Genomic DNA, 11,411 nt, shown 5'->3' with positions numbered 1-11,411 from the left:
AAAACACCATGGCCTGGGTTAGGCATTCCTTAATCTTCAAAGAGACATCTTTGCTCTTCAGCACTTTAAAGAAGTCTTTTGCAGCTATATTCACAGTAGTTTCTTGACTGCTGCTTCCATAGGTATTGATTGTAGAGAAAAATAAAATAAAATCTTTGACAACTTCAAAATTTTCTCCATTTATCATTATGCTACTTGTTGGTCCACTTGTGAGGATTTTCATTTGTTTTATGTTGAGGTGTGAACCATACTACAAACTCTAGTCTTTGATCCTCATCAATAAATGCTTCAAGTCATCTTCACTTTAAGCAGGCAAGGTTATGTCATCTGCATATTGCAGGTTGTTAATGAGTCCTCTTCCAATCCTGATGCCGTATACTTCTTAATATAGTCCAGCTTCTATGATTATTTGCTCACTATAGAGATTGAATAAATAAGGTGACTGGATACAACCCTGACACATACCCCTCCTTATTTAAAACTATACAGTATTCCCTTCTGTTTGAATGATAGCCTCTTGGTTTATGGACAGGTTCCTTCTGAACACAATTAAGTGTTCTAGAATTCCCATTCTTCTCAATGTTATCCATAATTTGTTATGATCCACTCAGTCTAATGCTTTTCTATAGTCAATAAAATACAACATCTTTCTGGTATTTACTTTCAGCCAAGATCCATCTGACATCAGCAATAATATCACTCATTCCACATCCTCTTCTGAATCTAGGCAGAAAAAGGCCAAGGGGACTGGGAAAGAGTGAGGAGGCAGCAGTAGGGATCCAGGTAAGGGAATTTGAGAGGTTTCCAACAGCTAAGGGAAACAAACATGTCTATCTGTTTGTCCTACTGTGGTGATGTGTTGCTGTGAGTCTTGAGGCTGTTCCACCAGTGTTTCAAACCCAGTGAGTGTGCATGGTGCAGAGGTATCAGCGCAGCTTGCAGACTGAGACAGATTAGGAAGAAGGAAGAGGCCATTATTTCTCAAGGAATTGGCCAGGGAAAACCTTATGAATAGCAGAGAAACTCTGTCTGATATATTACTGCACAAACTTATGAATAGTCCAAAAATGTTGTCCAATACAGAGGAGAAAGGATGAGCCACTCAGGTTAGCAGGCTCTCAAAATAGGACTGGGAAAGAGCTGCATAATCAGAGTAAAACCAGTCTTACTCATATACATAAGGTAAATATTTTGATACCTCCGTTTGCTTATGTGGCACCACTCAAATTGAGGAGAAACAGCTGCAAACATCAATTAATAATCAGAACATGGAATGTAGGAACTATGAATCCCGGAAAATTGGAAATTGTCAAAAATAAAATGGAACACATAAAGATTGTTATCCTAGGTGTTAGTGAGCTGAAATGGATTGATTTTGGCCATTTTGAGTCAGACAACCATATGATCTACTATGAGGGGAATGACAAATTGAAGAGGAATGGCATGGCTTTCATCATCACAAAGGATGTTTCAAGGTCTGTCTTGAACTACAATGCTGTCAGTGATAGGATAATATTCATGTGCCTACAAGGAAAACTTGTTAATACTATTAATATTCAAATTCATGCACCAACCACCAAAGCAAAGATGAGGAAATTGAAATTTTTTATCAAATTCTGCAGTGTGAAATTGACCAAACATGCACTCAGGATGTGTAAATTATCACTGGTGACTGGAATGCAAGAGTTGAAAACAAAGAATAGTCACCAGTAGTTGGAAATTTGGCCTTGAGAACAAAAATAATGCTGGAAATGTCATGATAGAATTTTGTAAGACCAAGGACTTATTTAATTGCAAATACCTTTTTTCAACAACACAAATGGTGCTGTACCTGTGGACTTCAACGGATGGAACACACAGGAATCACATTGACTACATCTGTGGCAACATATGATGGAAAAGCTCAATATCTTCAGCCAAAACCAAGACAGGAGCTGATTGTTCATATATAAGTTCAACTTGAAGTTAAAGACAATTAAAACAAGTCCATGAGAGCCAAAATATGATCTTGAATATAGCCCTCCTGAATTTAGAAACCATCTAAGAAATAGATTTGATGTCCTGAACACCAATGACAGAAAACCAGAAGAACTGTGGGATGACATCAAAAACATCATCCATGAAAAAAGCAAGAGGTCATTAAAAAGTTGAGAAAAGAAGACCAAGATGGATGACAGAAGAGAATTTTAAACTTGCCCTTGAATTGAGAGTAGTTAAAGCAAATGGAAGAAATGACAAGATAAAAGAGCTGAACAGAAGATTTCAAAGACCAGCTCGAGAAGACAAAGCCAATTACTCAATGAAACATGCAAGCCTGGAATTTGAAAAACAAAAGGGAAGAGCTCACTCAGCATTTCTCAAGCTGAAAGAACTGAAGGAACTGAGTAGCTGACTTTGGATTATGGTATGTGTCCAGTATATAAGAAGAAGCTTTGAGGAAAGTCTAGAGCTTTTTGGCATGCTTGGATCTTGCATTTAGCTGAGTCTTCATTAGGCAGGCTGCCACACTGCCTGTCCATCTTGGGACTGTTTCTGGACTTGGACATATGGTCTGCTGTGTTGTTTGATAATCTTGAGACTATGCCATTGTATTTATTGGCCTTGGGTTTGTCAGTCTTAGCAGCCAGCAGCTGTCTGAGTTAAGAGAAGTCTCCAGCTTCAGAGGGCCAGGAGCAAGAGGCAGAGCTGAAGAAAAAGGTTAATGGGCCTTCAGCTAGCCCCTAGAGCTGGCACTGTGAACTTGGACTTCCGGCCTCCTAAAATGTAGAAGAATAATCCTTGTCTGCTAAAACCACTCATTTATGGTGTTTTCTGTTAGTGTGTCACTAAGGCATTTGACTGCTAACCAGAGGGCTGACAGTTCAAACTCACCAGACACTCTTCAGAAGGAAGATTGGGTAATCTACTTCCAGAGTGATACTGCCTTGGAAACCCAGGGAGTGTTCACTATGAACCAGGTCCAACTCAATGGCAGTGAGGGAGAGAACCAAAACAGGAGTATTAACTGGTCTTCTTTGCAGGTTTATGGATATTATCATATCACTGATAGCATTACTCTGTGAGATAGATCTTGAACCATTCTTTGTGATGTGGACTGTAATGCCATCCCATATATATGGTATATTCCTGTCAGAGTGGCACAGAGGTAACCAGAGCAAACACTATGGGATACAGTTCTACTTTGATACAAGTGAGATAGCCCTGAGTCAGAATCAGTTTGATGGTAAGTAACAACTAACAACAGTAACAAAAACATATACTGCTTATCGTAGATAAACTTTAATTTAAAGTCACATGTAGATAAAACAGAGATGAAAAAAGTAATAGTATTATCAGAAGCAAAGATGTACATTACATAATTATAATAATGCCAATACTTTAAGTACACAACAGAACCATATATAAGTGTGTTTCTAAAATACATGGAGCAAAAATGGACTTTAACACTACTCACTCATCCTTTAAATCTGATATGTTATTGGTAACATAACCTCTCGTTGTTTTTGTTATGTGCCATCAAGTCGGACCTGACTCACAGTAACCCCGCCTTGAGTTTCTGAGGCAGTATCACTAGGGAAGGAGATTGCCCAAACTTCCTTCCGAGGAGTGGGTTTGAGTCACCAGCCGCCTGGTTATCAGTCAAGTGCCTTAGGCACTACGCTACCAGAGCTAGTAGGAACACAACTCCTCCCCACAAAAAATACAGAGAAATACCCCTCATACAATAGATCCAGAAATATTGAACAAAATATTAGCAAATTGAAGTCAATGATATATAAAAAGACCCTATATTAGAAGTATATTAGGGAGCTCTCTTAATAGAGCTGTGGTAGCATAGTGGCTAAGACACTTGCCTGCTAACCAGACGGCTGGCGGTTCAAACCCACCAGCCACTCCTCGGAAGGAAGGTTGGGCAATCCTACTTCCGTAGTGATACTGCCTCGGAAGCCCAAGGAGGTGTTGCTATGAGTCGGGTTTGACTCGATGGCATGTAACAACAACAACAAAAGGCACTTTACTGCTAACCAGAATGCTGGTGGTTCAAACCCACCAGCCACTCCTTGGAAGGAAGGTTGGGCAATCTACTTCCGTAGTGATACTGCCTTGGAAACCCAAACAGTGGTCTTTATGAGTCGGGTCCGACTTGACGGCACATAACAACAACAACAGCATATTAGCCCTGGTGGCAAAATAATTAAGTGCTTATTGGTAACTGAAAGGAACTTTTATTTGAACCCACTACCGTTTTCATGAGAGAAAAGACCTGGCACTCTCACAAAGATTATAACCTAGAAAACGCTGTGGGGCGTTTCACTCTGGCTGATGCAGTCACTATGAGTCAGAACTGACTTCCTGGCACACAATAACAATATTATTTTAAGACCAGGTATAATTTGTGTAGAAATTCAAAATCATTCTGAAGTTCAAAATTGAGTCAAAATATTTAATCATCTTACCAAATAAAAGGAAATCCAATCTTTTTAAGATTTTCAGAAAATCATTATAAAAATAATACTTTTAATTAAAAAAAAATCTCAACAAATTAACAATAGAAGAGGACTTTCTGCATCTAACAACCTATCTGTGAAAAATCTGTGGCTCATACCAACAGTGAATTCTTCAGTTCTTTCCCCACTAGCATCAGGAAAAAAGGCAAAGGCACTAAATCTTACTATTTCTATTCAGTATTTTTCTGGAGTTCTTAACTACAAAAAATTAATCAAAAGTATAAAGATCAGAAAGGAAGAAGTAATGTTGTCTTTATTTCCACATATCTTTATTTGCTCAAAACAAAGAAAGCAAATATTCTATTGGTGTGGATTGTAGAACCAATGTGAAGTCTTTGACAACTTCAATCTTTTCTCCATTTATCGTGATGTTGCTTATAGATCTTGTTGTGAGGATTTTTGTCTCCATTATATTGCGGTATAATCTATATCCAGACTGTATTCTTCCGTCTTCATCTGTAAGTGCTTCATGTTATCCTCACTTTTAGCAAGCAAAGTTGTATTGTCAGCGTATCGCAGGTTGTTAATGATTCTTCCTCCTATCTTGATGCCATGCTCTTCTTCACACACTCCAACTTCTCAGATTATTTGCTCAGCATGTAGATTTAATAAGTATAAGGAAAGGATACAACCTGACACACTCTCCTCTTGATTTTAAACCATGCAGTGTCCACTTGTTCTGTACAGGTTCTTCATGAGTACAATTACATATTCTGGAATCCCCATTCTTCTCAATATCAACCATAATCAAACACTTTTACATAGTCAATAAAAAAATAAGTAAATATCTCTGGTATACTTTGCTTTGAGCTAAGATCCACCTCAAATCAGCAATGATATCCCTTGTTCCATATCCTCTTCTGAAGCAATCTTGCACCTCTGGAAGGTCTATGTTACTATACCACTGCAACTGTTTTTGCATTATCTTCAGTAAGACTTAACTTACATGTGATATTGATGATATTGTTTGATAATTTCCACGTTCTGTGGGATCACCTATCTTTGGAATGGGCACAAATATGTATCTCTTCCAGTCAGTTGTCCAGGTAGTTGTATTCCAAATTTATTTGCTTAGATGAGTGAGCACCTCCAATGCAGCATCTGTCTTCCAAATCTCTTGGCATAACCAAGTGAGTGCCTCCAGCAGGGCATACATTTGTTGAAACTTCTCAGTGGGTATTCCATCAATTCCTGGAGTCTTGTTCTTTGCCAATTCTTTCAGTACAGCTTTGACTCCTTCCTTCAAGACCATTGGTTCATGATCTTATACCACCTCCTCAAATGGATGAAGATTGACCTGTTCTTTTTGGTACAGTGACTCAGTGCACTCCTTCCATTTTCTTTTCATGTTTCTTGTATCATTCAGTATATTGCCCATGGAATCTTTCAATATTGCAACATGAGGCTTAAATTTCCTCTTCAGTGCTTTCAGCTTGAGAAATGCTAAGCATGTTCTTCCCTTTTGGCTTTCCAACTCCATGTCTTTGAACACCTCATTAAAATAATTGACTTTATCTTCTCAAGCTGCTCTTTGAAATCTTCTGCTTAGTATTGTATCTTGTCATTTCTGCCATTTGCTTTAGCTATTCCCTGTTCAATGGCATGTTTCCTAGGCCCTTCTGACATCCTGCTAAAAGGGCAAGGAGGCTACAACTCCTGACCTCCTCTAACCCTACAAGATGAAGACAGAGTCATTATCAGTAACCCAAGGCCTATTCCTGAAAGGCCAGACATGCTGCCTCCCTCCAGCCCTTTCACCAACCATTCCTCCCAAGGCACCCACCACCTTTCTCTTGGGTTTGATAATTCACTGCAGTGGCCACACAGAACTCACAGATTATTGGGTTTATTAGGGAAGCACTAGCCTACAATTCAAGTTCAGAAAGAATGCTCAGTCTCTCTTCCAGCCCGCCATCTCTCAGCCAACAGTCTCTCACAGTCTTTTTCCTAGCAGTGCATGTCCCTTGGTGTCTCTCTTAGCAATGCAGGTCTCTTGTGTCTCTTTCCCACCAGTGTGTGTCTCTCAGGGGCATGTCCTTCCTCAGCAAGCAGTCAGAGAGAGACTTCTGCCTCTAGGAAGTCTCCTTTTGAGCCTGGCAGAGTGGCCAAACTAACCAATCATAACATCAGAATCCTAAGCACCTGAGAGAGAGTGACCTTCCCAGAACATTGCTATGCCACGCTTAACAGAAATTCTCCAGGTGGATAACTTTTACAGTCAGGAGCTCTTCAGTTGCTCACAGCAAATTCCACCAAGAAGTTTACAAATAAAGTTTACAAAGACTTATGGGTAGAAAAGCCACACTAAGAAATTTACTGCACCACACATCCATTTTGTTCTTTTCTTTCTTTCTCGTATTTTTAATGACCTTTTGCTTTCTTACTGGATGATATTCTTGATGTCATCCCACCATTCCTCTAGTTTTCAGTCATTGGTGTTAGATTTATCAAATCTATTCTTCAGATGGTCTCTAATCCAGAAGGTATATAATCAAGTTTGTATTTTGGCTTTTCTGGATTTGTTTCAATTGTCCTCAACTTCATCTTGAACTGGCAAATGAACAGTTGATTGTCTATTCCGCAATCAGCTCCTGGCCTTTTTTCAGCTGAAGATATTGAGCTTCTCCATCGCCTCTTGCCTCAGACATAGTCAATCTGATTTCTGTGTTTACTCCGCCTGGCAAAGTTCACATGTATAGCCACTGTTTGTGTGGTTGAAAAAGGGTACATGCAATGAATAAGTCTTTGGTTTCACAAAATTCTTTCATGTGATCTCCAGCATTATTTCTATCTAGAAGGCCAAATTTTCAAAACACTGGTGGTTGTACTTTGTTTCCAACTTTTCCATTCCAGTCATCAGTGATAATCAGCACATCTTGATTGCATGTTTGGTAAATTTTAGACTGCAGAAGTTGGTAAAAATCTTCAATTTCCTTATCTTTGGCTTTGGTGGTTGGTACATAAATTTGAATAATAGTAGTATTTATGGGGCTTCCTTGTAGGTGTGTGTATATTATTCTATCACTGACAGCATTGTACTTCAGGACAGATCTCGAGACATTCTTTGTGATGATGAATGCCACACCATTCCTCTTCAATTTGTCATTTCCACCATAGTAGATCATATGGCTGTCTGATTCAAAATGGCCAAAACTGGTAAATTTCAGCTCACTAATGCATCAGATATCAATCTTTATGTGTTTCATTTCATTTTTGACAACTTCCAACTTTCCTAGATCCATACTTTGTACATTCCATGTTCTGATTATTAATGGATGCTTGCATCTGTTTTCCCTCAATTTGGGTCAAGCCACATCAGCAAATGGAGGTCTTGAAAGCTTTACTTTATCCTTATCGGTAAGTTTGGTTCTCTTCTGATGATGTAGCACTTTCCCAGTCATAATTTTGAAAGCCTTCTGACTTAAGGGGCTCATCCTCCTGCACTGTTTCAGACAATGTTTCCAGGCTATTCATGAGGTTGTGCAGTAATATATCAGACAGTGTTTCTCTGCTATTCATAAGTTTTTCCCTGGCCAAATCTTTGAGAATTGGATGGCTTCTTCCTTCTTCCTAGTCTGTTTCAGTCTGTAAGGTCTGTTGAAACCTGTGCACCATGTGCAACTCTGCTGGCATTTGAAACACCGGTGGCACAACCTCAAGCCTCATAGCAACATGCAAGCCACCATAGTATGACAAACTAACAGACAATTTTGTCTCCCTTAGTTGTTTGAAACAATTCCAACCTCTCCTTACCTGAATCCTGCCAATGTTCATTCAGTCATCGCTTGGCTTTTCTTTCCCCTGCTTTCCTGCCTATTAGGGGTGGGATCTGTGTCTCTCCACTTACATGTATCTGGCCACTGCTTAGTTTTTATGTTCTTCATATCAATATATAAATTCTTAAGCTTTCATGGATAAAGTAACATCTTTATCACACACACATTCCTCAACTTTTAAAATATAATAAAATACATTTAAATTATACCAATTTTCCAAATTATTATCATTATGAGTAAAGGAAGAAACAATCACATATCATTTCTAGGGTTCTTGACTGACTATTTTAGACTAAAGATCTTATTTGCCCTATTATATGCATTCTACAATCGATGACAATGGAAGCAGCAGTCAGGACATTAGATGATGTGTAGCACTGGGAAAGTCAACTGCAAAGGAACTGTTTCAAGTGCTGAGGAACAAGGATATCTCCTTGAGGACTAAGGTGCACCCGACACAAGCCATGATATTTCCAATTGCCTCGTATGCATGTGAGAGCTGGACAATGAATAAGGAAGACCGAAGAAGAGTTGATGCTTTTGAGTTGTGGTGCTGGCGGAGAATGCTGAAAGTACCCTGGACTGCTAAAAGAGCTAACAAATCTGCCCTAGAAGAAGTGCAGCCAGAATGCTCCTTGGAAGCAAGAATGGCCAGACTTCATCTCACCTATTTTGGTCATGTTGTAAGAAAGGACCATTCCCTGGAGAAAGATATCATGCTTGGTAGGATGGAGGGTTGCTGAAAGAAGGGGAGGCCTTCAACGAGATGGATTGACATGGTGGCTGCAATGATGGGCTCAAGTATAGCGGGGATTGTGGGGCTGGCAGAGGATTGGGCAGTGTTTCATTCTGCTGTGCATGGGGTCACTATGAGTCAGAAATGACTCGACGGCACTTAACAACAACAACAACATGCATAAGCACATTGAATTGATTATTTTAAAAGCATATTAATTTAAGTAACCTATTATAAAATGTGAGAAGTTCTGGTGGCACAGTGATAAAGCATTTGGCTGCTAACCAAAATGCAACTATAAGCCTTAGAACAGCAAGGATTGTGAAAATGGTGCAGGACTGGAGAATGATTTGTTTTGTTTTATATAAGGTCTCTATGAGTTAGAGTCAACACAATAGTACCTAATAACAACAGCAAATCACAAATCTTTACAGAAGTAGACTGTCATATATTTATCCTACAAAATAGCTGCTGAGTTTGAACCCACAGTTTTTTTTTTTTTTTTTTTTTAGCACCCAAGCACTTTGTTGGGGGAGATCTCTAGCAAGTTCAGGGCAGCAATCACACTAACAGCTGAGAGACAGAGAAATTATCAGAAGCCATATTCTGTGACATGGATTTATTGGGACTTACAGGGAGTCTAGGAGTGGCAGACTGGACTGAAAGAAGAGAGAGAGAGGAAGAGAGAAAGAGAGAGAACTGTGCTGTCTTAAAACTAGAGGTAATTTTTATACTGAAGTACAAAAAAAAGTTCCTTGCCAGGTTCACATGACCTTTGAGTCTCATTTCTGCAGACTTGTGTGTCAGGAAGTAGAGCTTTGAATCCAGGTGTCCTGGTGAATCTTTTGGGGCTGTTTCAAGGCTTAGCATACATCCTGGCATGCCCATGGAAACAATGATCAGAATGAGACAGGCTGATAAGCTTGTGCAGTGACATTATCAGAGCCATCACCATCTGAAGATATGCAGTGTTTACCCTACACTCCTCCCCTGCTTACCCTAAGATGTCCCTTACAATTTTATAGTGCCAGTGTTCCATGGTACCTCTCTAGCCAGGGTAGAAGAGGTGAATTGCAGCCAAGTACCAAAGATACAATAAAAGCAACAGCAACATATAACAATAAAAATACAAAATCCAAAGAAGGATAAAAATGTATAATGTCAAGAGTCAGGGAGAGATTCAAGTCACTTCAGAAGGCTGCTTTCTGACCAGTGAAAAAGAGCATTCCATGCACTGGCATTACCTAGATTGATCAGACACAAGAGACCAGTGGAGGAGGACAAAAGAAGTCTTACAGACTCAGTAATTGCTGGGGTTACAGAGCTCGGCTACAATTTTGGCACAGTCAGCAAACAGGTTGGGGGTTACTAAACTATGGAGGCAAAGATAGATTCTTAGTATGCAATAAAACAGGCTGTGTCTGTTCAATAAGAGGCATGATACTTGAGGGTCTTGACTCAGAACTGAGGCAACATACTTGGTTTGCAATACCATCTCACTGTTGTACAGTTTCGTTTTAGAGGAGAGGTCTGAGAAGAGCAAGGGGGATATTACAATACTCTAAAAAGACATAAATACATCTTTTGGTCATAGGTAGACCTAGATTATGCACATGGATGACTTTTGGTGGCCTTGAGTATAAAAAGGGTGTAATCTCTAAATTCTGCTCTAAGCCTGAGGCCCATGGTGTAGAAAATACAAACCAATTGATCGATGCTGTTTGCCACATCCAGGGTCGAGTGACTATAGTGTTGCTTTGGTCGCCTCTCATGGCTCTCTAACAGACATATACCACAAATGGGTGGCTTTAACAAAAATGAGTTTATTTTCTTACAGGTTTGGTGGCTAGAAGTCTATGTTCAAAGTGCCAGGCTCTAGGGGCTAGGTGAAAGCCCCTCGACCTTGGGCTTGGTTATGCCTCTTGTTCCCAGACCACTGAAGCTGGAGGCTTTCTTCACTCAGGCAGCTACTGGTTGCCAAGGCTGACAAGCCCAAGGTCAGCAAGTAAAATCACAGTCTCAATATTACCAAATCACATGGCAGGCCACTGATTCAAGTCCATTAAGAGTCCCAAGATCAGTAGACAACATGGCTGGCTGTTGAACAACAACAGAGCTACATACAGGATTCAAGCATGCCAAAAAGTTTCAAATCTTTCTCAATGCTTCTCCTTACATACTGTAAGCAGACCAGATCCCCAAGCCAGCTACTCAGCTGCTCCAGTAGATTCTACCATAGAGTTTACCATTCTCACCATGGGATAACTACATCCAGCTCCCCAGCCACTCAAAACCAGACCCAACCAAGTTGACATGTAACCTTAACTATCACAAATTAGAAAATAATGTCTTTTTCTTTTTGTTTCATATTTGCAGTGATTAGAGCATTCA

This window comes from Orycteropus afer, unplaced genomic scaffold, assembly GCF_000298275.1.
Source record: "Orycteropus afer afer isolate SDZICR_OR568_19922 unplaced genomic scaffold, OryAfe1.0 scaffold00351, whole genome shotgun sequence".
In the NCBI taxonomy this organism is placed as follows: domain Eukaryota; kingdom Metazoa; phylum Chordata; class Mammalia; order Tubulidentata; family Orycteropodidae; genus Orycteropus; species Orycteropus afer.
The sequence above is the reverse complement of the archived record's forward strand: the minus strand, read 5'-3'. Positions refer to the sequence as shown.